The sequence below is a fragment of the Bactrocera latifrons genome, unplaced genomic scaffold (genome assembly GCF_001853355.1).
Source record: "Bactrocera latifrons isolate USDA-ARS-PBARC rearing strain unplaced genomic scaffold, ASM185335v1 scaffold_29, whole genome shotgun sequence".
Taxonomy (NCBI): Eukaryota; Metazoa; Arthropoda; class Insecta; order Diptera; family Tephritidae; genus Bactrocera; species Bactrocera latifrons.
In genome coordinates this window covers 1,726,275-1,753,008 of record NW_017536518.1, presented here as the reverse complement: position 1 = coordinate 1,753,008, position 26,734 = coordinate 1,726,275, and the positions used below count along the sequence as shown (strand labels likewise).

The 26,734-nt window shown below is 35.8% G+C and overlaps 1 protein-coding gene across 2 annotated transcripts in view; it reads left to right on the top strand.

The window, feature by feature from the left end:
* The window catches only part of LOC108970219, a 209,182-nt gene that overhangs the window by 3,945 nt on the left and 178,503 nt on the right, over nucleotides 1–26,734 (top strand). The window contains exon 2 of one of the 2 annotated variants that reach the window (XM_018935492.1): nucleotides 22,209–22,223. The exons of the other annotated variant lie outside the window; for it this stretch is intronic. The gene's annotated coding sequence lies outside the window, so the exon portion shown is untranslated. The remainder of the gene's footprint in view (nucleotides 1–22,208; nucleotides 22,224–26,734) is intronic. 2 annotated transcript variants of the gene reach the window in all.

Sequence of the window (26,734 nt, the reverse complement as noted above, 5' to 3'; positions counted from 1 at the left end):
TAAAAGAAAAATATTTGAAAACAAAAATAACAAAATACAAAACGAAAAAAGGTACTGAAAAATTTTTGGAAGAAAAATATTTGGAAAAAAAAATTTTAAAAACATTAAAATAAAATTTGAAAATAAACTAAAAGTTCGTACCCACTTCATTGACCACCGCTGTACAAAATGAATTAGTGCAAAATCATGCGATTCATACGCAACTTGCATATGCTCTTAATTTGTAACTGTTGCCACCGCACGGTGCTGCTGCTAGAACTTTTGCCTGTCTGCCAAGTTGGAAAATTCTAATGCGCCAGCAATATTGTGCACTCAAATTCTCAGCATAACTTATATATCTGTTATAATTCTTTGGCTACTGCAACCAGCATGCACTTTTATTGTTGTGTTGGTTGTTGGTTGGTGTCATTGTGCAGCGTGTTGTTGTTAAATAATTGCTGCTGCTTGAGCGCTTATACTTTTCAAGCATTCGTAGATGCTACTCATGCAATATAACGGCTTATAGCAGTACTTTCTACTTATACTACCACTCGCAAGACTTGGCTATGTGAATCGGCCATTTTTGTTGTTGCTATTGCAAACCACTCACTTTACGTTTGCTCATATTGCTGTTGCTGTTGGATGTTTTTTTTTTTTTTTTTGTTGTATTTGCTCAGCACTCTTTGCTTTCAGTTGGCAGCGTCTCTCTTTAGATTATTTATGTGGTGATTAGCCGCTTGAGTTATTGCTTAAATTATCAAGAGTGTAATAAAATTCTTTGGTGTAGCATGCGCCACGTAAATGAAAATTTACCAACAAATGCGTGCCACATGCATAAGTCTTCATACCCGCATGAGTATACTGTACGCATATACTATACATACATATCTGCGTTCCAGTGTGTGTGTGCAGATAAACTTTTTCATGAACTTTCTTTCGAGTAAAACTCTTACGAATTGTCTCCAAATGTGTCCAGTAGTACATTTTTATAAACTTGTACATGTATGTATGTGTGTGTATGTGCAATAAACCAGTACGGCTGTAACAGCTCTGCTCCAGTTTCGCTTACAGTAAACTGTAGTAACTCAGCTCGTTTAAGTCTCGGTCGCCTTCTGGCTGCAGTCTTAATGCTCGGCAATGAAGTGCGAAGTGACAAATTGCTTTATTTATGTACATTCTCATATACACATACACACACACACGCTTACATATCTGTGGTATGCATAAATGCATGAGTGTTAAGTGTAGTGCGCTCTGTGTTGACTGCAATTCTCGGGATTATCTGTTTTTATATTTTTCATATTTCTGTGTAAAAAAGCACTCTCATGTGTTATGTATGAATTTTTAAAGGTTTTCATTCGATAATACATATTACTCATACGCAGTGTGGCACTTGCTGCACTTGAATCAATGTGTTGAAATCAAAGTAGTATTTTCTGTTTTTAATGGAAAGTGCACATGACTGTTCGTTAAAGCAACATAAAATGCTGGCATCTTCAACCAAAAGTTCATACAATTATCACGCACATACACATACATATAGGTATGTAGTACATACATAAATAAATACTTATGAGGATATACGGCGCGCTCATGCATTCGCTCAAGTATTTCTTAAAGCAGTCAAGTATTTATGTATGAGTTATATATGTATTTGAGCTTCCGATGTAATTCTGGTATACAGTTTTATTTTCATTTTATGTGCTATGAGCTGCTGACTTTAGTTCACCGGAATATAAGAATTTCTAGTATTTTAAGCATTTCTTATAGAGCTAAGAAATTAAAATTATATGTATTCGAAAACTGTAACAACAGAATTAATTAAAGGTTGTTTTTTTAATAAAATTGTTAGTGATTAAATTCGGTAGTTAGTGGCAGATGTAGTTGAGTGGGTTGAGCGCGTGAAGACCATTTTATTTTATGTGCACAAAATTTTAGACAATAGAAAAATGCTAAAATTTGTCAGTGCATGGTAGGCGAAAATAAACTTCCCAATATACCTATTTTCATTATGAACAAGCGAGGAAGGGCTAAGTTCGCGTGCAACCGAACATTTTATACTCTTGCAATTTGCAAGAATTAATCAGGGAAATACTTTAAGGTGCCAAACGTCAACAAGAGGATCGGAATCTAAGCAACTATATATATACAATTCATACCATGACTGTCATATTCGGCATAAGGCTTCATATAAAAACATAAATCATTATACATACATATGTAGTACTTGTATGGTAGTTGGGTGTAGTATCGATCCGATTTTTTCTATTTTTTGCCAAAACTACATGTTATTAACATGCCAGATACTAATAAAATGTTCCAGGGGTTTCATTAAGGTACCTCACATAAAGTCGCCAATCATGTGGAGTAAAGTCAGCTCGATGTTTGAAAATTCTGATATTAGTTATACAGGGCTAGGTCAAGTTTTCGCCGAATTTTATCCATTTTAGGCACAAGATCCACCGTTATGAGTAAAACACGCTCGCTATTATTAAGATAACTAAGATATTGACCGATATACACGGTACAAAGTCACTCGGAAGTTCGAAAATTTTCATATTAGGCATATGAGGTCTAAGGGAAGTATTAATCGGTTTCAACCCCAATTTGAATTTCAATTATATATTAATTAATTATGTCTCATATATTGACCGATATTTTCGCTAAAAAGTTAATTTTTAGGCACTGGGTTGCTGATACCCGGTGCCTAGGTGCTTAAATGATTTTAGATCCATTTGGAAAAATGTCGGTCATAAGATGGCACACGAAAATGAATTATTCATGGAAGGTGTATAGAATCAAATGACACTTCAAATTGTGCTATATGCGAAGTATGTATTGTAGTCTGACTTCCCCCATTTTTGACTCGTAAAATAAGAATGTGAGAGGAATATCACGTCCGAATGTGAGAGGAAAATCCGACTAGATCCAAGTTATGTGATTTCAACAAAAAGTTGCGCTACATGTTACAAGAGTAGAAATATTATTTAACAATTTATAAGTCATGCAAGTGATCCTTGCGAGTTCTCACTAAAACCTACCACAACAGTTGAGGTCCTTCCTTAATTTGTTAATATTAAATTATGACTATTGCTATCTAAATTAAACTAAAAGGTTTTAATTAAATTTTCACAATTCAACAGTTTTCCAATTCATAACCAGCTGTTGTTGCTGATCATCATTGAAATTGAAAAATTCTGCGCACATAAGTTTGAAAATATAGTTAACAAGTAAGGAAGGGCTAAGTTCGGGTATCACCGAACATTTTATACTCTCGCATCAAATATCGTATTTGTGTAAAGTTTTATTCCGCTATAATCATTGGTTCCTAATGTATATATTATACAGAGAAGGCATCAGTTGGAATTCAAAATAGCGTTATATTGGAAGAAGGCGTGGTTGTGAACCGATTTCACCCATATTTCGTACAAGTCATTGGAATCGGTCGAGTAGTTCCTGAGATATGGTTTTTGGTTCATAAGTGGGCGACGCCAAGCTCATTTTCAATTTTTAAAGAAAGCCTGGGTGCAGCTTCTTTCTATCATTTCTTTCGTAAAATTTAGTGTTTCGGACGTTTTTTGTTAGTCGGTTAACGCACTTTTAGTGATTTTCAATACAACCTTTGTATGGGAGGTGGGCGTGGTTATTATCCGATGTCTTCCATTTTTGAACTGTATATGGAAATCCCTAAAAGAAACAACTCTGTACAGTTTGGATGACATAGCTATAGTAGTTTTCGAGATATGTACAAAAAAGTTAGTGGGGGTGGGGCCACGCCTACTTTTCCAAAAAATTACGTTCAAATATGCCCCTCCCTAATGCGATCTTTTGTGCCAAATTTCATTTTAATATCTTTATTTATGGCTTAGCTATGACACTTTATAGGTTTTCGGTTTCCGCCATTTTGTGGGCGTTGCCGTGGGCCGGTTTTTCCCATCTTCGAACTTAACTTTCTTATGGAGCCAGGAAATACGTGTAACAAGTTTCATCAGGATATCTCAATTTTTACTCAAGTTACAGCTTGCACGACGGACGGACGGACAGACAGACATCCGGACTTCAACTCTACTCATCACCCTAATCATTTTGGTATATATAACCCTATATCTGACTCTTTTAGTTTTAGGGCTTGCAAACAACCGTTATGTGAACAAAACTATAATACTCTCTTTAGCAACTTTGTTGCGAGAGTATAAAAATTCCATTACATAGGAATAATATTTCTTAAAACGGCTCTGTTGTTCTAAATAATAGTCTTTAAATAAGGCTTCGTTAAGAGCTGTCAATTATTCTCGAATATACAAAAGTTAAAGATTAATGATAAAATGAAATTTCATACGGTTTTATGAGAGTACTAAAGATTGAGGAAGTGTTTGAAAAGCAGTGATCTGCAAATATCCATTGGTGAATTTTTTCTTTCCGCACTCTCAGGAGTGAAATAAATTCCTTAATGAAAATTCTAATTTAGGTATGTGTAGAATATGCCTTTATTTTATCAGGATCTTATTTAATGGAATAAGCGTATTTATTCTCCTAATGTAGTTTTAAATGTTGGTGCGACCATTCCTTGATATATGATATTAAACAATCATATCTTTGGGGAAAATGGAAATGGATGGCAGAAATTCAAAACAGTTTTTCCTACAAAAAATTTCATCTGAATCCAAAATCATTGCAATTTCTACAAATAATTAATATTTTTCCTCCACCAATTCTCATTTTAAATACTTTTTCTATTTTTTCCCCAATAATTTATTATCATTCGAAAGAGCATTTTTTGGCATTTATTTTATGAAAATTATCTCTTTCAAATATTGGTTGCGCCTACGTCTCAGATGATCCATCCGTTGAGTTCAATTTTCGATGACCCATTCGAAGTATCCTCTCAATAAGTCAGTTGATTGATGCGTAGTGTATCAAATGACAATGTTTTGTTGAAAGCAAGCGCCGCCAAGTACACGTGCCTCAATTTCAGTCATAAAATAGTCGGTTAGCAGGTTGCGATGACAGCCGCCATAGATGGTTACGTTCTCATCGGCTTCATTTTTCAAAAAATATAGACCGTTATTTTTTCTTCTTGAAAATGCAGTCCCTGAAACACTTCAGGTTGTTCTTCGTCCAAAATGCGAAAATTTAGTTTTTCGCTGAAAAAACTTTGGCTCGAAAACATCGGATCTTCCTGGAACTTTTCAAGAGCCCATATAACGAAACGATGTCCTTTTAAAAGGTCAAGATGCAGTTCTTGCACAAGCTGCATTTTGTACGCTTTCATTTAAGATCTCGATGTAAAATGCGCCAAGTGCTTCCATACGTCAGTCCGAGTTGTTGAGAACGTCACCGAATCGACTTACCATGAAATTCCAAGACGATTCGTGTCAATAAATTAAAATAAATAAGTTTTCCATCCAGTACACATCCCTGATTTTTCACAAAATAAGCACTCCCTATTTATTTTTTCAGGATAAGAAAAATGTGATAGCAGCTAACAAAAATTAAAAATGTCATTTAACTAAAAGTAACTACTACACATAAATATAAATTAAGAAATAAATAAAATTACACATTTCTCAACAAATTACGTCATAAGTCATTTCATTTTATGCTGGCTGTTTCACAAATTTATTTTTACTGCCACAGAAAGCCGGAAAGGATCGAGTAAGCATTGCTATGAAGGCAGTCCAAAGCAGCGAAGCAAGAGTAGACGCAGAAATAATGAATATATATACACACAAAACTGAAGTATATACATGTATGTGTTTATATGCATGGTATGGGTAGAGCATAGTTGCTGCGATGACAGCATTAGCAGCAATGCCAACTGCCTAACAACCAGAAAATTTGCTCAAAAAGGCATTTTTATTAAATTTTGCAAAATAACCACTTGACGTCAGTGCAAATGTTGTGAAAGTGTAAGAGCAACATACTTACTTATATAATATACGTCAGTGTGTGTGTGTGTGAGTGTGCTGCTTTGAGGCTGTTGCTGAAAGCATTTGAACTTACACAGCAAGCCGAGCATTGTATGAAAAACCAGAAATGTTACTTTAATCCAAATTTAATGCTCGGATTAGTAATGGCAGAGTAACAGACGACGGCGGGCAGAGAGGGGAACAACGCGCAAGCAGCAGCAAGCAACTCAAAATCAAGGACACAGCCGTGGCTAGTGTGTGTGTGTATGCGCGCGAGTGAGCCCATAAACCGGCCAGTCTGTCAGTCGCACAGTCACTCAGTCAAGCAGCCAAGCCGAAGCAGGCAGGCAGGCAAGCCTTTGAGCTGCTGCGGCAAAGCAATGTCAAGTGGCCAGCAAACGAGCAGCAGCTGCGCTCCCAAAAGTATACTTATATATGCGTGTATATGTATAATATTTATAATGTGATTTCAACCGCCTGTTGGGTGTGTGTTTATGTGACATGAATTCGTTGATGTATGGCTTTGTGTTTACTCTTCTTTGCACGCCTGGAGACTTTCTTCGGCGCATGTGTGCACGCAAAATATTTGATTCAATTACATGTATGTATGTATATGTGCATGTGCATTTATATGTACCTTGTGTGTGGAGTGGCGCATGCCAAGCGAAATATGAGTGATTTATTTCATGTCAAATGAAGCTAGACTCAGCAATGTCAGTTTCACTTTGCTCTGAAATGTTTATCATTTCGTTGAAATTGTGTTTCATTTTACTGGAAAGTGTGTTGAAAGCTTGGTAATTGAAGGTTTGTTCTCATTTGTAATTATAGTATAATTTGGAATTAATTTAAAATTTTTCTTAATAAATAAGTAAATATTTTTTAATAAAATTTAAGGATGCGCTACTGTACAGATTGTAAAGAAAGTAAGTTTTTTAATACTAAAAACCTTTGTCCTGAGGAATATGCAAACTACTGTCTATAACTTCTGATTTGATGATTAGGATGTTTCAATGAAGAGCAGAAAGCAGTTTGAGTATTCTGAAATATGTAGCTATGGTAAAATTCCTAATCTATGCAATAGATACGCAAACATTTGTTTGAAACGTGAAAACTATCAGGATCTTTTAGCTTTTAAGCTTGCACAACAAGTGGGCACATCTGGTATGAAATAAAAATAATTAAAATTTAAAATCGGTATCTCAAAAGCTTTTCTGAGTTACAATCTTCTAAAGTGTAAGGGCTCAGTTCAATTCGCTCCATAGGCTATTACTCAGAGACGGTGACCTTCCATTTGACAAGTTAAAAGTTACCAAATTTTTGGCAGATTTTTTGTAAGTCCAAAATTGATGGACTTTTCCTTTATAAGTAACAATAAACGTCTAAAAGTTGATCAGCGTTTTGCACTTACCATAAAATTATTAAGGTTTGAAGTCTGGCAAAAGACTGGCAATAGAGGAGGAAGTAATGAAGCGATCAAGATGATTCCCCCTCGCCTTCTTCCATTTAGCTGTGGCAAAGAGCGTCCGACAGAATACTTAGCTGTACCATGTGTGAGTCTATTGGACAGTTTAGATGGTTTATACTTTACAAAAAATTTTACGAGAAATTAGAGCACAGATATTTTTTTAATAATTTAGAGTTTGCTTATCATTTGCAAACATTGTTCTAAACTATAACACATTGTTATATGTCTTTCTATAATCTTTAGAATTTCGATTTAAAATATTCGTCGTTTTCTTTAAGCTGGCGAGCTTTTTGAATATACATTGTGAGAAAAAGTGATCAGAAACTATTCATCAATATTTTTTTGCCTTCATAGTAACCCCACCAGATGTTATACACTTATGCCAACGATCCTTCTAGACAATGAAAAACTTTTTATAAGCACATTTCTGGATTCCTTCAGAACTTTCAGTGAATATATTTTTTTTTTTGTACTTTATCTTTTCGATCGACTTGAAACGAGTTCCACGGAGCTTCAATTTCAGTTTTGGGAACATAAAAAATCACAGGGAACCTGTCGACGGTATTCATTGCGTTTTTGCCTCTAAATTTGTTCAAAATCATGGCTCGATGCGATGGTGCATTATCATTGTATAAAATCAGGAATCTTTTTTCCACAATTCCGGTCTTTTCCGACGGATGTTCTCACACAAACATCTCCAATAAATAACAATAAGCCAAATAGGACTCTTTATTGAACCTCTGTTCTTGATGCACCTCGCCACGAATATCGATGCGTGATTTTTGAGATGCCAAACCCATAACCCAAATCTCAACGACAGTTGTAATGCACTCCATGACTGTGGGATCGAAATTCGCATGACCATGTTTACGGTACTCTTTTTGAAAAAAAAAACTCGTCCGGGTAAATCAGATTTTATCGGGACGAGTTGAACAAGAACGAGAAGGAGTGTCGACTCTCTTGCCATTTCTCTAACAATTGCCTGACGATTTTCCAGCACCATATATTTTATTCTGCTAATATTTTCATCAGCTGAAAAGGTCGAAGGTCCTCAAGAACGAAGCATGTTTTCTACGACCTCCCGACCATCTTTGAAGACCTCCTACCACTCGTAGGCTTGTATTTTTGATAAAACTGAATCACCTTAAGCCTTTTCCAATATTCGCAATGATTCCGCACACGAAATTTGGTTAGAAATACAAAAATTTGAAACGAATTACTTGTTCAATATTTTTATCCATTGTAAAAATCGAAACATACTACTGAAGTGTACCGACATTGGGGTGCTTGTTTGTCACAATGTATATTGAGATTACAGGATATCGATTTAAAAAAATTAATACTATTTTCCAGTCATACCATTTTTGAGTAGACCATAACTAAAATTAAAGTTATTATTGATCGAATGGAAAGTTTTCTAATCAAGCGCTTTAAGGAAAATCTTTTATGATATACTCGTACGCCATCAGCAGTAGCATCAACCAACCAATTTGTCATGCCTTAGCCCAAGAACATTTAGCTGTGTCGAAGTTCAAACACTTTTAAGAAATAAAGTTGGCAGTGAGTTCTAAGAACTAAAAAAGCATCCCATCTTTTATGTAATGAGTTCCCACTCTTTGAAACCTTTTCATTGATGAAAATCTAGTCGTTACAAATCAATGCTTCGTAGCTTTTAAACACCAGTAAATATGTACTTAAGTATGTACATGTGGTTTATACTTATGTGCCAAACATTTCCAATTTTCTTTGTAGTCTTACCAATGCTTGTGGTTTGTGTCTGCCGATAGCTTTTAGCTGGTTTTGTTGTTTTATTTACGCTTCGTGAGTTTTGTTGAGTTGTAATATGCATTAACACATTTCAGGTTAGAGATTTGGAGGCTTTAGCGTGTGTTTTTATTTATATAATATTATTGTTATTGCCGCTTTCGTATTTCAGTGAAATATAGACCCTTGAGAATTGAAAGCTTTGCCTAAGCGTGAGCATATGAAAAACATAAATAAATGTGAGTCAAATATAAGAAAGGAACACTACCAAAAATATGAGATAACCGAATACGAGGATATTGTTGTTAAAATATTACAATAACAACATGATAAAGATACATTTGAACATTAAAGCGATAGACCGGGATTTTACACTTCTGTTTGAGAGGTGATTTGAAGCTATTCGTTGAATATTTGGCCTTATGTTGCAACTTTTGGTTTTTATAATATCTTTGGATTTGGATTCGTCAATTTCCAACTTCGTGGTATACTTAATATATCTTGTTCAGGATATATATATGCATTTTGGAATTTAACTAGGCGTCGAACCAGTAACATCAACAGTAGTAGCCAGACACTTATTCTCATTTCAACTTCGCTCACCTATATATAATTTTTAGCCTTTTTCCTTATGATTTTTGTTATTGTTTCAGCGTTGTTAATGGCTAAGTAGTTTTTTCTTTGATTTTTTCACTGCCATAAATGGCTTTGTTGCCGATATCGCGTAGGGTCAGCAAAAGAGAGGCAAAATAAAAATATTTTTGAGAGCAAAAAAAAAAAAAAAAATAAACAAAATGCGCACAACATAACAGCAACAATCAGAAAAATAGCAACAACGGCAACATACAAAATGCAAACTTAACAAGCGAAACGGTTAAAAAGGGCGGCATGCAAAAAAAAAATAATAATAATAAAAAATAAAAAAAAAAACAGCGGCAACAAAGAGTACTGGGAAATAAAGTTTCATAAAAATAAATCAATCAGAAAATTAAATCAAATTCATATTTAAATTTTGTGCGGCAACAACAAGCAACAGGAGCCGGATGCGCCCAAAGCGCAGCAACATGAAAAGCGAAACAATGGCGCATAACGGGGCTTGAATGTGGCCCTACAATGTTTACTTCCCAGCTTGCCACACTTTCACTTACAGTCTCGTTGTTGTTGTTGTGTTAGCTGTTTTAGTAGTAAATTGCTGTTGCGCCTTCTCCGTTCAGCCGAAGCGTCTTCTTGTTCCTATTGCTTTCCTTACTTACATTCGTTTTTTTGTGCTGGCATTTTGATTGTTTTTGTTGTAGCGCAGTTGTTGGCGTACAAATTGAATTTTTAATAGAAGTAAATGGGTGATTTAATGTTTCCACTTTTGAGTGGCGCAGCCCTTCACTAAACTGCAGACAGCGCGTGCCAGGCGAACGAAGGCAAAGCAAAAAGAAAAAAACCAAAGCATTTCAAAAGTTTCTCCTACATTTTTGCAATTTTTTCCAACTTCCTGCCACGTTTGCTTTCAGTCTGATTCTTTGGGGCGCTGGGCACTCGCAAATTGCAAATCAAGCTGGTTTAATTTGTTTGCAGATTTTATTGTTGTTATTATTGTTTTTATTGCTGCTTGTTTGCGCTGTTGATTCGTTCGATTTTATCGCGGCGCTGGTAATTAGTGAGCTTTGCGCGACTCGTCTCGGCCCTAGAACTTTTTCAATTGTTGTAGTTGTTGCACTCTTACTTTTGCTCTCATTTATTTGGGTTACTTAAATTGCAGAAAAGCGAACAATGAACGGCACTTGTTTATATTTACATTATTTATAGCTTTGAGCCACTTTTAATAAGGATTACGCTTGTATAATTATTTTGCGATTAAGTCAAGCTTTCGCTTTTTGTTACGAGAGAAACTGGCCACTTCATATTTTTTGTATTTGCTTTGTGATTTAAGGGTGTAGTTAAAAAATAAAAGAAAAAAAATACAGAACAATATATTTCAAGGGCTAATCTACTATGCAAGGACAATGCTTGTTGCATATATGAACTTTTGTTATTTAATTCTAAAATTTAGATTTTTCAACATTAGATTTGGTTTGAGTAATTACCTTCAGTTTTTGTCTCACTTTTGTGGTCTTTTAAAATTGCATAATATATTGCAAACTTTTACTGTGTTTATAAAATATTTATCTGGTATCAACATACCAATATGCGGCTGCTTTAAAGTGCACTGAGTGTCCCAGAGCGTTTGCTGTCAGTTCAACTGTCAACGCGAAGCAGGCTCTTGACATTTATATTTAGTACTTGTATACTCTGATAAATTAATATTCAAAGCCTTTCACCCGACAATACTTAAAAATCTAAAAATTTTTAGTTCAGAACTCATGACTCACAAAGTATGGAATTTAGAAGCGCTAAAAATCCAAATAAAGCAAAAACGGTTTGGGATATCAATGAAATTCTTTATCCCTGCGAATGTAAATTTAATGCAGTTATGTATGGAACTCAATTTCTTTTGCATGGACACGCTTGCCGAAGTCCAGAAGCTGAACCCAATTTTCGGCGGTATTTAAGTAACGGGTGATTTTTTAAGAGCTTGATAACTTTTTTAAAAAAAAAAACGCATAAAATTTGCAAAATCTCATCGGTTCTTTATTTGAAACGTTAGATTGGTTCATGACATTTACTTTTTGAAGATAATTTCATTTAAATGTTGACCGCGGCTGCGTCTTAGGTGGTCCATTCGGAAAGTCCAATTTTGGGCAACTTTTTCGAGCATTTCGGCCGGAATAGCCCGAATTTCTTCGGAAATGTTGTCTTCCAAAGCTGGAATAGTTGCTGGCTTATTTCTGTAGACTTTAGACTTGACGTAGCCCCACAAAAAATAGTCTAAAGGCGTTAAATCGCATGATCTTGGTGGCCAACTTACGGGTCCATTTCTTGAGATGAATTGTTCTCCGAAGTTTTCCCTCAAAATGGCCATAGAATCGCGAGCTGTGTGGCATGTAGCGCCATCTTGTTGAAACCACATGTCAACCAAGTTCAGTTCTTCCATTTTTGGCAACAAAAAGTTTGTTAGCATCGAACGATAGCGATCGCCATTCACCGTAACGTTGCGTCCAACGGCATCTTTGAAAAAATACGGTCCAATGATTCCACCAGCGTATAAACCACACCAAACAGTGCATTTTTCGGGATGCATGGGCAGTTCTTGAACGGCTTCTGGTTGCTCTTCACCCCAAATGCGGCAATTTTGCTTATTTACGTAGCCATTCAACCAGAAATGAGCCTCATCGCTGAACAAAATTTGTCGATAAAAAAGCGGATTTTCTGCCAACTTTTCTAGGGCCCATTCACTGAAAATTCGACGTTGTGGCAGATCGTTCGGCTTCAGTTCTTGCACGAGCTGTATTTTATACGGTTTTACACCAAGATCTTTGCGTAAAATCTTCCATGTGGTCGAATAACACAAACCCAATTGCTGCGAACGGCGACGAATCGACATTTCACGGTCTTCAGCCACACTCTCAGAAACAGACGCAATATTCTCTTCTGTACGCACTGTACGCATTCGTGTGGTTGGTTTAATGTCCAATAAAGTAAACTGAGTGCGAAACTTGGTCACAATCGCATTAATTGTTTGCTCACTTGGTCGATTATGTAGACCATAAATCGGACGTAAAGCGCGAAACACATTTCGAACCGAACACTGATTTTGGTAATAAAATTCAATGATTTGCAAGCGTTGCTCGTTAGTAAGTCTATTCATGATGAAATGTCAAAGCATACTGAGCATCTTTCTCTTTGACACCATGTCTGATATCCCACGTGATCTGTCAAATACTAATGCATGAAAATCCTAACCTCAAAAAAATCACCCATTATAATTCGGCCGTTACTGCTATAGTTTCACGTTCATTGACCAAACCTGGTTTTCAATAAATCGGTTGTGACATTCGCTGTGGCGCCGCTCTGTTGCATTCATATATTGTCCAAGTCCATATCATTCAAATATCGAATATTATTCGGCTATCATTGAGCGGTTGAAAGTCGTCTCATTTGCAGTAACTTGCTGTTCTTGATCAGCACTTGGTTTTGGACGACCAGTGTGTTTGGCGCCTCCAACGATTTCTGTTTCCCGGATTATTCAATTAATCTCTTCACAACTGACGAAGTTAAAAGAAATTTTCAAACTGTTGCCGTCCAGCTTTAATTACTTTTGAAATATTGTGCAATAATGCAGAAACATTGTTCTATCGGATAACGCTCTATTTTTACTAAGCCTTATCTGCAATTTGCTAAACAATTTGCCGAGATTTGGGAATAGATGAAAAAATGCAAACAATTTAATTTTTTTTTAGAAAAAAAAAAACCGATGGGATCATTTTAGTATCAAATAGAATATTGTCCGCTATTATTCATAATACAGGCTTGATAAATTTCGTCTGTTTGGTATAAAAACTTGCTTTATTTACTGTTTAAAAATATCAAAAATTAGTAGGCTCGACGAAAGTTAAGTATACGATTTATTAATATTTATAAGGTCATATAAATGATAAAAAGCATAAACATTCACTGAAGCCTGTTTTTAATTAACCACAACGAATAATGTGATTCTAAAATATTTAGTACAAAAAATTAAGCTTTCATATTTTTATGCCAAGCATATTATTACAGCTGTAATTATTTTGTGAGCTGCAAACTCTTTAATTTTGGTCTTGTTCCAGTTAAGTAATTCGTTTCCAACATTTTTCTTAGATATATGAGCGTCTAAATTCCTTCTTCATGTTACAGTTGGTCGGCCCTTACATCGGCTGCCGTGTGGATTCCAGTCCATAGCGTTTCATGTGATTGTGTTTTGACCTCATCTCAGAAAATGCCCGATTCAGCCTAATTTTGCCTTGGGAATTTCATCTTGATTTTTGCGTAACCGTGTTAAAGCCGACAACGAGTCAGAGAATACGGCACACTTTACGAATGCATGGATTTGTGAAAACTTTCAGCGTTTAAGATATTAAAGGCTATAAGATTTCATGTTTCTCGGACGTATAAATAGGGTTTACAGTCGAGTAAATATTTGTCATTTCTACAGCTGCCTTTGAATCTATTCGATCAAATATTGTCTAAAGAATTTATGTCGAAGAGCTCACTTGATCAGTTAGAAGAAATAAAACTTTAATGCGAAAATGAAATGGAAGCATTTTTCCAGAAGGGTTAGCTGATTTACAATCATTAGAACTTCTAAAAAAAAGAGCTTAAAAAAATTTGTATCTACCAAATGTTGTCATTTGAAAAAGAAATGAATTTAGATTTTATTGAATTCCGTATTTTATTTGGTCTGCCTTTTTATTAACATAGATGATGGTTCCTACCTAAAGAGCTTACGCTACTAAAAACTACAATTGTTATCGAAAACACCATAAAGTTGCAGTGATTCTAACGAAAAATTCACTTTAATGCAGTAGGTTATGACAAAGATATTACTCAATGAATAATGAATTGAACACTGTTGATCAAATCTAGGTCCGTTCTCTAATATATCTATTGTAGTAAGAGATTTCTACTTTTGCTTCCAGGAGGGAGAAGTTGTTTTCTTCGGATGGGTCAATGCTGGAAGGGAAGATTGGAGGGGAAGACTTCGCCTTTGTGGTACAGTGTTTTTTAAGTAGAAATGACTGCTATTAGCTGGCAGTAAACGTGCTGCTGCGAAGTGCGACCTCTTTCAGCCTTTCTTAACTGTGCTATCAAAGTTAGTCAAGAATTGACTGTCCTTATTAGCATTAGCATCGAGCTACTTCATATTCTGACTTGTTTGGGTACCTAGTCATAGCGGAATTACTGGCAACTGCAAAGTTAAGCTAACCAGAGGGAGCACTCTTGTCCCGTTCAGATAGATAGAATAGGATCAAGTTTAATGAGCGCGTGCGAGATCTTCTTGCAACATAGAATAGAAAACAGAGGATCCTCGGAATTACTTACCAGATCTTATTGGACATTGTCCTATAGGCATTCATGCCGTAAGTTTAAAATCTTGCTGGAGGTCAAAGTTGTATGGAAGACGGTGAGGTGGGAACATCCGTCCATTGCAAGGCTGAGGTTGAAACCTTCGGCGAATCAGGACACGTAAAGGAAGACTTTCAATATAACGAAAAAATATATGAACTCAAATAATGCACAAAAAGGAAGTACTCAGCGTAAACAAATTTTTGAAAGTTCCTCGTAAATACTTTTTAATTTAATAAGAAACTAAATTGTTTTCACTTAAAAAATCAAAAACTGAAATATTTAATATCCATGCAATAATCTAATTTATTATCCACTTACGCAATGTTAGGCTCAACGCGGGGGGCGGGTAGGGCATTTAATATGCAATGCATTAGTAAACAAGCAGGCAAAGCAATTTGGTGGGTACCCTCAACAACAGGATGCAACGTCAACATGTAAGAAAATTTAATTTTGCAATCAAAACAAAGATGCGTAACAAACAGGATATCGAAAAAGCAACAACACAAGCGAAGCAAAGGAAAACAAGAAAAGGAAGCGGACAGGATATGTATGGTAGGCAAAATAAATAAGGTAATATTAACTACGCCAAGCTGAAGTCTCCAACCAGAAAGCAAGAAATACGTGGAATACTAAGCATATTTCCATGCATAAACAGGCACATCAGCAGCAGCGACACGCAGGTAGGCAGACAGACAGTTAGGCTTGCGGGTGGAGTGGCCAGGCATTTCGCCTAATCAAAAACATTTGAGCCACACAAAAGCGCTTAAATTTGATTATCTTCAAAAATTTCTCAAGATTTCGCGATAATAAGAACAGTAAATCAACGTCTCTGGCGCGCCCTACGGGCTCCTTGCAGACGCTTTGGTGCGCGCGCGGGCTAGTCAGCAGTGTGAATTTTAATTTTCGCTTTGACGTGACGGACACAACGCGCAGATTTCATTTGACGCAGCGCAAATCGTTTGTCTTACCGATGTGGCGGGCAAATGGGTCGGTGAGCGGGGAAACGGAAATGCTCGCAGGTGCCAAATTGATGGCACAACACAGCTGACGCCACGGTGAAGCCGAGTTTTATGTGAGTGAAAGTGAGCGCTCACTTCGCTTGCTAATGGGAGTGTGGCTGCGCTGCTGCCGCCACACTGCCAGTGTCAAGGTGGGCGGATGTGCTTGTCAGCGTGGCATTAGTTGAATTTCCTAGAGTTGTGGAGCACGCAAATCCCTTGTTAAAAATATAATAAAATAAAAATCACCGGAAAGTGTACGACATAATAAATTAGTGCTCTAAAAGCAGCGCAGTGCAGCAGGTTGGTGGTGTGAGATTATCGTGTTGCAAAACGTTAGTAATGGTCAGTGTTGCGTTGTTTGATTGATTATGGAAAATATGCAAGAAATTAATTTTATTATTAGTTTAGCTTATGCGCGGCAAGTGTCATTGTGTTACAAGTTTGGTGACTTTGAAAAGTTGTTTTTGTAAAAATTTCAATACACATTAGTATAACCCTTAACCCTGGACAGGAATCGGTATTTGGCTGCTGTTTGTATAACACTATGATTGGTGGTCGAATCGAAGAGAGAGAAGGTAAAACATTCCCTTCTTAGGGTTGTGCGCTGGGTTTGAGACTCGACCGAAGAGAAGGCCGATGTAAAGAAAGATGCCTTCTGTGAGCGCTTGGAGCACACTTATAAGAGCTGCCTCCACCACGATGTCAAAATCGTGCTTGGCGACCTTAACGCCAGGGTGGCAAGGAAGGAATCTTTTGCAGAATTGTCGGTAAATTCAGCCTCCATGACGAAATATCCGCAAATGGGTTGAGGATAATCGACTTCATCGGTGCCCGAAATATGATTATCTGTAGTCCGAACTTCCAGCATACTACCTGTTTGTCTCCGGATCGAAAAGCCAATAAACCAGATGGATCATATTGTGATAGCCGGAAGATATATCTCAAGTGTTTTAGGTGTGTATACGCTCCGAGGTTTTTTTTTTCGGAACAAGATACGCAGGCAATAAACACAAGGAAGGTTCGACGTCGAGAAGCTCCAATCATAATAGAGAGCACAATGATATTCGACTCGCCTGGGAGAGAGCGGACTGTCTACCTCGCAACGCTCCAATCGGCACCCCCGCACGTGTATCTAATAGATACCGAGAGTTGCAGGGGGAACAGACTTTCAAACTCATCTGATTGTCTGGTCACAGCGGAATCGCAGAAAACTGCAAAGCTGAGCGCACAAGAGAGGCACCGTTGCACCGATTATATCGGATTGGGAAACAGCTAGATTTCTTTTGCTCTAGCGCTGAGCCTCTAGACTTCGCGTGAGCTTAATAAACGCTGGTCTACAACTAGCTCTTGTGGGACTGCGATATATCTTTGGTTCAGTGCTAAATATGAAGATCCAGTGAACAACTCGCTTTCAGTAAGGTTCATCTTATAGACGTTCTTGTTTTACTGCCGAAAGTTTGGCGGACGCTAACTATCATAGTTGTATGAAGGAAGATAAGAAGGCAGCAGGCTCTTTTCAATCAATACATAGAAGTATTTAGGTGTAACAATGGCTGTTCTAGTGGGTTTGTTTTTTGTATCGACCTTATTACCTAATTTAACCTGACCTCACATATTGCTCATAGCCTGCAATTTAAATTTAAAAAATCTCATTAAAGAAATATAGTTTCTTTGGCTAGCAAACCTTCACGACTTATTATTCTCGATCAGAAGATCGCAACCGTCATGAGGGATATCACAGCTGCTGTTTATGTTTTCCTTCTCAATGCTTTTTTTTAAAGTCTTCTGAAACTAAGCAGACACAAATCTGCACTTAAAGCATCAATCAGTAAATCAAAAAATGAACACGTTCTTCCTAAAATAAATATCAAAGCAAATCATTGGTTTCGGTGAAAATTCAAAATTTTTTTTTTGACTTATTTTGGTTTGTGAGATTAACTTATTTTTCCACAAACAGGTAAATTGTTTGCATACAATTTGTAACCGAAAATCGGAGATGTCAACTTATCGCCACTCATCGTATTTTAGCCGAAGCATTTTCTTTCAGTTTATTTGCATGATGATGCCAGTAAGAGACAGCTATCCGCAAAAATACTCATACATTGACACATACTGCAGAGCTAGTAACTAATCAGGTCAAGAACAATTGACATAAATCCCTAAGCCATAGCTTAAGGCTGACAATGTTAACCTGCTTTGTTGGTATGTCGACTGGTTAGTCCTCTTTCAATAGCAGCGGCCTCTACTCCAGCCACTAACCATCGAGTGCCAGTGAAACTGAAAAAATACTGCTTACAATCTGGCCACAAACACAATCACACTCATCTTTGTGTGCGTGTGTGTGCGCCTTCAACTCTGCAGCAGCGGACAAGTCGTCTTTGTCTGCCAAAAGTCGGCGAAAGTGAAATGCCTAAGTGAGCAGTAAGAAATGCAAATGTCAAATTGAGTTGGAAGAAGTGAGTAAATTGCACAAATTCGAATAAATGGCGACTTGCGGACGAATCAAAGTAGTCAATTCAAAAGAAACTGACTGCCTGACAGCCTGACTGACGGCTAGCGCAAGGTGAGGGTGCAAAAGCTGCGTCGTCGTCTTATTTAAAAATGAAAAATGTATTGAAAGAATACAGTAGCTAGCGAGTAAATGTGTGTGTGTGTGCGTGGTGAGTAAGGACAAAGTACAAAAAAAATCTCAAGGATTTGTTAGGTTGTTAAGCAGCAAAGAAAATTCTTTCGCAATTTTCACAAGCGCTGAAGTGAAGAATGTACTGAAGAGTGAGTAGAAAAAAAAAAAAATAGTAAAGTGCCATATATATGTAAATAGATATACATGTATATATGTATGTAGTGAGTTTTATAAGCGCTGGATGAGATGAAAAGTATAATAGAGCGCTACAAAGGCGTAACGAAGGTGTGTTTCGTTTTTTCTGCTCCACATTTTTGTTTTAGCAATTTCATTGAGTTTTTAGGCTGAGGCTTCAGAGTGATGAATGAAGAGTTGGAAATTTAAAACATTTATGTACCTTTAGGTGGAATTAGTGTGAGTAATGGTGGAGATTTTGATTTTTTTTTTTAATTTTTTTCTTAATGTGCCCATATAGTAAATATAACATTACTCACAGCAATTGGTTTTCAACACGTGTATGGTACAAAATTTTTCAGCATTAATTAATCAGTATCTTGGCAGTGATTTTGAAAATTTTAGCTGCTAAAATCACATGTTAAACAAAAAAAAAAAAAACACGTCTATGCTGCACCACATAAAAACGCCATATTTCTGACTATTAATTAAATGAATGTGGACAGGGTCGTACTTTTGGGGTTATTACCTTTTCTATTCTGATGATTTGAGCTAAATAATTGTCAATCATTGTATTTGAATACTAGTGAGATAGAAATTATACGAGATTTGGGATAAGAGACGAAAATTGAGAGAAAACTTAAAAAAAAAAAATATTGTTGAATTTAAGAATCTATTAAAATAATTAAATATTGAGAGAAAATAGTAAAATTTTACCATTATATGTCAATTATCAAATCAAAAATATGTTAACTCATTCTTACTTGAATACTTTTTGTTTACGTCTAAAGTACCATTACAGACAAGAAGTTTATGTACTCGTATTAATAAATAACCTATATAGTATATAATCCGCAACTGCATTATTCAAAAGCTAAATGTGTATACCTCACTTTGAGTAAATTTGCTTGCTTAACCAATAGCCCAGCATGTCACGCATGATTTGCATGCATACACAGCACGGTGATGCAATGAGTGGCACCATGGCGTATAAGTGATAATAAATAAAGTTGCCAACAATTGACATTCTACTTTCTAATGCATGCTGAGCAGCAGCTGTCGTCGCATTGTTTACTGCAGCTATGCACACAAACGCACACATAAACACACATAACGGCAACTATGAGCATATATGCATAAGTAGGCATAGATGACTGCGCTTGTATGTGTGCGTGTGTGCATTTAACTGCTATTGTTTGTTGAAATCTCATTGTGTTTGTCATTCGTACTGTTGCAAATGCGCTTGAACGGCTATTGCTATTGCTGCTATTGCAAGTGCTTCTGTTACACTGCCAATTGTTGACTAAACAATTGAGATGCGGCAATATGCAACCGGCCTCTTATGCCTACAAGTGCTATATGAAATAATTTGGTCATTGTGTGTGAGTTTAATTTTACAGCTGTCACTTTGACAAAACTGCTGTGAAACCTATAAATAATGACACATGGGTTTCATACTGCTATTGTTGAGTTTGTATAGATATGTGTATGGTAATGTATAGAGAAATAGGTGTGCTATTTAGTAGATATTATATCACTACTCATTAGTCTTGTAAAATGAAAACAAATTTAACTAATAATTGTTGAAACTGGGAAGAAATTGTTTTATTCGAAAAAAGTTTGATGATAATTTCTTATATAGACCTCTTAGTAGAAATAATGCTCGCTCCCGCTACAAATACAATAACTGTTCGAGAGTCCTTGTAAAGTTTTTAACGTATAAGTGTGGGGAGTTCGGGGACTAAGGATAAAGTGTTGGAATTTTTCAATTTACATTTATTGTTCAGTGTATGAAAGAAAGTGTAATTCATTTTTTTAGCTATTGGACTTCGCAATCATTTTATTCAAGACGCCTTTTTGTGATGGTGGTTACAGAAATTTGTGCCATCTGAAAAAAAAATTGGAAAAGGGATCTTAATTTGTATTTGATTTGCCGTCTAGCAAAATTTATGATAAAAGGTTTTATTTTTCATCCAATGGAAGGTAATCTAGAGAGATCCATTACACTATTAAGCCGGCAGAGCCTGCAGGAAATAGCATATAAGTTGAAGGATCGTTTAGTTGACTTTATGCCTGTCATTAATAAGAATAAAATAATACTATATATATAAGTATTAGGATTTTTTTGGAGCAATGAATTTCCTGCAAAACTATGACTTTTCCGATTGACAATAATTTTTTTTTATTCAGTTGTAAAATACATGAGAAAAAAAGGTTTGCCTTAAAATAATCAAATATCAAACGCTTAAGTTTCCGAAGTCATTAAATATACCATTTTGTAGAGTATTGTATTTCTTACATAATCTGTGAAAGAACATATTTTTGTAAATAATTTAATGTGAGATATAAATTTTTCTATTCGATAGTAAAAGAAAAAAATTGTAAAGCGAAGTATCTTCCCTTTGAGAGTTAGGTACATTTTCTTAGAGTGTTTAAGAGCATATTTTTTAGAGCACCTGGTTAAAAAAAAATAATTTTTTTTGGCCCACCCTAATATAATTTATATACATAGGTGTGACCTGGTCTACGGAAAGGGGGCTTAGGTGTCAAAAAATGAATTTTCACTTTTTAGTTGATTCGGATGGAAGATGAGATGCTTTTCACGTGATAGAATCCAAAAAGTCATAACTTGTTTGAAAGTTCCCTAAAAATGTAGAGAAAGAAGAGTAAAAATACGCCACTGAACTCCTCATCAACACTCATGTTTCATTTCATGCGAAATGCGAAGACGATAATCTACAGAAACACTTACACAAATGTGATAACAGAACACCCGGAAAGAGAGACGAATGAAAACAAGACAACAGCAGCTGCGTGGTATTAGAGTAAACGTCACTTCTTCAGTGTTACTTTTTTAAATGTTCCACACGAGCAACTTACACGATGAACTATAATAATATTCCGAACAAAAACAACACTTACTGGACGTCCTTGAAGCCTCTGGAAAGGAGAACAATTAATGAGATAACGAGAAACTGACGAAACGAGTTGTTTATTTTTAACAACTGTTTCCTAGAAAGTAGTTTTCTCACGTTAGCTCCCTTTTCGTAGACCAGGTAACATATATTGGAAACACTTTCTCTAACTTTAATGTACTAATAAATTTACATTTGCAAGACTGGATAGAGTTATGTGAACAAAATTACAATTTATTCAAAGTTTTTTTTTTTTTGTTTTAAACCAAAGTTAAGTAAAAGTCTCCGGTAAAAGATCGTTGCTATCAAAATATAGTCATTTCTGGAAGATGATGAATGACATTCTGAATTTTGCTATATAAAAATTTAAATAAACTTAATTTTTTTTTGTTTAATTTTCAGCTCTCTGAATTTTTGGTAAGTTATGAATACAAATTTATATATGTACTTCTGATTGGGCGCCTTTAAATACTTTTTTTGTATAATTAACATTATATCTTGTATTTTTTAAATAAATCTGAAGATATTATTTCACATTTCCGCGAAAAAAATCAATAATTATGGTTACTGCCATAAAAATTTTCACGGAATACTCTTCCAGAGTTGCCTGGGAATATCTATGACGACTTAGAGATTCAACGTGACCATTTTACCTTGCAATATATTTAGAATGCATTTAGAAAGGATTATAAGTTTGCAGAAAAGCTTCAAAAAGGAGCAAAATAGCGGTGCTATATCTCAGAATAGTTTCGATAATAATTTTTCTCTTGGCAGAGAAAAAAATCCTTTCTCTGCTCTTATTTGTGAAACTTAATATAGAGAGAAGAGCCAGTATTGCTTTATCACTTAAGACGTTCTGTTGTTGGAATGATATTATCTTCCATACCCTTCTAATGTAATTTGAAGCATTGCATATTTAGCTGTTTGATTGGTACTAAGTGTAGCGGTGTGAATGAAGTGAGCATGAGTTCTAATTCGGCCGTTGGGCACGAGGGTATTGCCCAAACCAACCCTCTATAATTATGGTTGATAATTCTTGGCTTGCAGCTCCAGGATTTGCCGGAGAGACGATTGCACACAATGAGTGCTTTTGTGGCTTTACCCAAAGAGTGGAATTTCTAACTTTTTGCTGCCAAGATTCTCGAATTAACCTCTTGCTAATATAATGTCGTCCGAGGACCCCTATCAGCAGAGCCCAGTGTTGATTGGCAGCTTAAGCAGCTCATACAGCACTGGTTGGAAATATGTAGTCTTAACGCTTTGTGAATTGAAACAATTGATTTTTAATTGCCAAAATCATAAGCTTGCAGCAAAAATCGTAGTGTTTCTTAATTTTATATTTGATTGATTATTTTGAACACTCTACACTTTTATTGACTGTGATGCCTCATTTTAAATAAGTTTTTTTTCTAAATTTCCATCGAATACTTATTTGATTCAGGAGCAGAGCTGAACCTGAAAAGTAACGGGTGAAGAATACACATTTCTGAGTTTAAATTTAGTTTAATTTTTTTTAGAAAATATGTTTGGGTCAAGATATGTATGAGCTTTGAAAGCTGTACGCTGAAATAAATTTCCAGTTCAAATAGTGTACTGTATCTCTCTTCTTTAGCTAATATTAATCAACAATATCAAAGTCATTGCTTTAGTAGAAGATTTTCCTAATATGTAAAAGATCGTTAGTTTTTGGATTATTGTGTGATTTAATGGGTTATATACAGTTAGGTAGGCATTTTCAAGAATTTTTTCTAAGCAAACAATTTGGTTTATTGATTTGAAACTTGGCAGGTATATTATAACCACTTTAAACTATATTCACATAATTTTTATTTAAATATTTAAAATAATTATCGGCAACATTGATACTGCCAATTTTGCAGAGGTCCGCAAGAAAAGGCCTCTTGCTTTCGGTACGATATCTCTGGACTGGATCATCTAAAATGCAAAAGCGAAATAATTTTCATTAATATAATAAATGGTCTAGTGATTGATCGAAGGAATTAGCAAAAACAAAAACCGACTTTGAAAACACCGCTTCGAGAAAAACGAGTTTAAAGTTTTGAAAGCACTTTATATGTAGTTAATTGTGTCTATAACTTCGAAAATATTATATATAGATATATAAAAAAAAATCGATTTTTTGAAAACTCTAACTGTATATAAACCTTTAAATACAAATACTAATCGAGTTGAAATGAATGATTAACGATTTTTAGCAAAATTGCGGTGAAAAAAGAGTTAAGTATTAAAAATAGTTAAAAGAATTTTTTTTATATAAGTAAGCAGGAAAAATTAATATAAAGCAGAATGTTATTTTTCAAGTTTAAAATGTTCTTGTTTCATAGTTACTTCCATACGCATCAATCAAAATTTATGAAACTTTTCTATATTTAGTTTGACTCGCAAACTATTAACTTTCATGAATTCTTATTATTATATTTGCTAAAAAAAAAAAAATCCAAAAAACTAATACATTTCGTAAACATATTTTTATTTAGCCAACAGCTGTGAACTTTAAACTCTAAATTGATGCCAAAATAAACAAGAAATAATATTACGGGAGTCGTTAGCTCACAGACACCTGTATTGTTCCTTAGTGATGTAAGTAAGCTTGCTGTTCTCCCAACATACCCACCGATTTGTCGCTGCACGCATAATAAAATATGCAAAGTGTCATCATCAACCGATGTACACCGAAAATGATCGTATGCTGGTCATGAAAATTTGAATCACCATAATAATAATCAGCAGCGTGTACGTCCACACCTTCGGAAATCATAGCTCGACTTTTGCCACATAATCACCATATTCCTTTCTGCACTTGTTTTTTTGCCTTACTTTTGCTTTGTGAAATATTTCCATCATTAAGCGCTCAACTTGTTTTTATTCAAAAGCGTGAAGGGACGACGCGACCACCAGAGTCAGCATGCTCTAGCAGGCACTAACTTTTGCCGAAGTGATAGGAGAAGGAAAATTGAAAAAACACTGCTTGCACACATACACTTGCAAATAAAAAACACGCACATATATATGCAATGTAGATAAGTGTCTTCAGCGAAAAGAAACAGAAGAAGAAGAAGAAGCGGGAGGCTGCGAAGACGAAGTGGCGAAAAAAGTCGTCGTCGTCGTACATTCAGCATAAATTATTATGCGCATTTTATCACTTGCAGTGAGTTGCTGTTGTTGTTGCTGTTGTTTTTCCCTGTGACTCCCAGAGCGTTGTTGAAATGATAATGACCATGTTCGCTTCCAAACGTACGCTTGAAGTGAGTGAACGGCTGAGAAGCCGAACCAACATAAGCAAATGCAGTATATGCGGCAGGGAGTGAGGGAACAGAAACGAGGCCATCACTGATGGCTGCTATCAAAATGGCAACAACACTAAATACATTAGTTAGCCGTTAAAAAAGTAGAGAATTGCGGGGCAACTTCCAAAGTATCCAAATAAAGTGAACCGCAATGTTGCATACATCAAGGAGCGCGCCCACATCATAACCACTACACAAATATATATGTGCTTGTGTGAATGTTTGTGTAATAGTTGCCATCCACTTCGTAGGCGAACAGGTAAAACTGTGTTCGTTAATGCAAAAAATTTGCTTATAAAAAATTTACATTTTTATAGAAAAACTTTTCGTCAAGCAATAAATCGCGGCAATTTTACTTGCATACATTTAGGAGCATACATTTTTAGACGAACATCAGGCTATGTGGCACAGTTTTGGACAACATGAAGTTGACTGTTCGCGGATATGTGTTTGAGCTATTTTAATATAATTTTTTATAAATAATAGGCATAGACATAAAATGTGTGATAACCTTGATATCGGTTAGTCTTGAAGCATAACCTAACATTATAACTATCTACAAAAAAAATGTTGCCAAATGTATGCAACATCGCCAAAGAATAGCTTAAAATGTTACGTACTAAAAGTAAGGGACGAAAATTTTGCCTACATTTAGGCGAAATACTGAAAATGAAGCGCTAAAACTCCTACAAGGCCCATTTTTGCACCTTAGTAAGCGTAGCAATAATTTCCTAATAAAACATTGCATATGTTAAGGCGCATATACGACCAAATTACAACAAAATCATATAAAATTTCCCCATAACCATTTGCATTGAGAGTGATAGCCTTACGACATAAGACAGCGTGCACTCCGTAAAGTATGCTACATTTAATGTTTGAAATTTAATATTGAGAGCAAAACATAAATTTACGGATTTATTTGTGACAGATTTATTAGCCGCTAGCGTAGTACGCAAAAACGACGTCCCAAATGGGCCAACCAAGCCACTGAGTGCACAATTCAATGCGGCTGTCCATTTGTCTGGCGCACGAATACGCACACAAACACACCCACAGCCAAAGCCACAACCTCAGTGACAGCGACTTGCTGCTTTGTTTGTTTGTTTGTCTGTGTCCATGTGGACCGCTGATTTCGCACACTCTGCCGCCTCCGCAGTGCCAGGAAGCGCTTTGTGTCGCAGGCTGGCTACCCTTTTCCGCCTTTCACTTTGCATGCGCCTTTGCCGCTGGCTTTGGCTTTCTCTAGCCATCCAGCCATTTGCGTTAACTTTTGTGTCAATTTTAATTTCGTTTCATTTTACCATTCCATTTTTCGCCAGCTCATGCTTTTGCTTTCATTTAATGGGTTTTTCATTTTTGGGCGTTTTTTTCTATTTTTTGGAAGCCAAATGGTGTGTATGTGTGTTGTCAGTGCAATTTTTTTTCCTATGATTTATGCAGGTCGTTAAATTTTTCTTCGAACTATGTTGCTGGACCAGGGATGCGAAAGTCGCCGATGTGCAAGTGCTTGGCTTATATTGTGTATATTATATTTGGGAGGGAAAGAGCGCGAAAGTTAAAAGGAATGACCGAAAAGGTGCGCTGGCAACAATATATGTATGTATACACAAACATATT